Source organism: Eurytemora carolleeae, unplaced genomic scaffold (assembly GCF_000591075.1).
Source record: "Eurytemora carolleeae unplaced genomic scaffold, Eaff_2.0 scaffold1009, whole genome shotgun sequence".
NCBI lineage: Eukaryota > Metazoa > Arthropoda > Copepoda > Calanoida > Temoridae > Eurytemora > Eurytemora carolleeae.
Genome location: NW_019397042.1, coordinates 25,905 through 26,232, shown reverse-complemented (window position 1 = coordinate 26,232; position 328 = coordinate 25,905).

Here is a 328-nt window from a genome sequence, read left to right as displayed (position 1 = left end):
GGGTGGGGGGGGGGTTTGAAGGGAAGAGGGGAATTATTAGAAGAAGATTACAGATTACAGAGATAACTCACGTATTATTCAAATTGTTCTGTTAAGGGACTTTACACGTAGTTTAAAGTGCCCTTCCATGGAAAGATGATAATGTCCAAATAACAACATTATGTAATTAATTTAGATTAGCAATAAAAACCAAGATTATAAATGAAGATGGGCACAAAATATACCTATAGTACTATTATAATTGTTTGGTTTTGTAGTAGATATACAGGGATATACAGGGATATACAGGGATATACAGGGATATACAGGGATATACAGGGATACACAG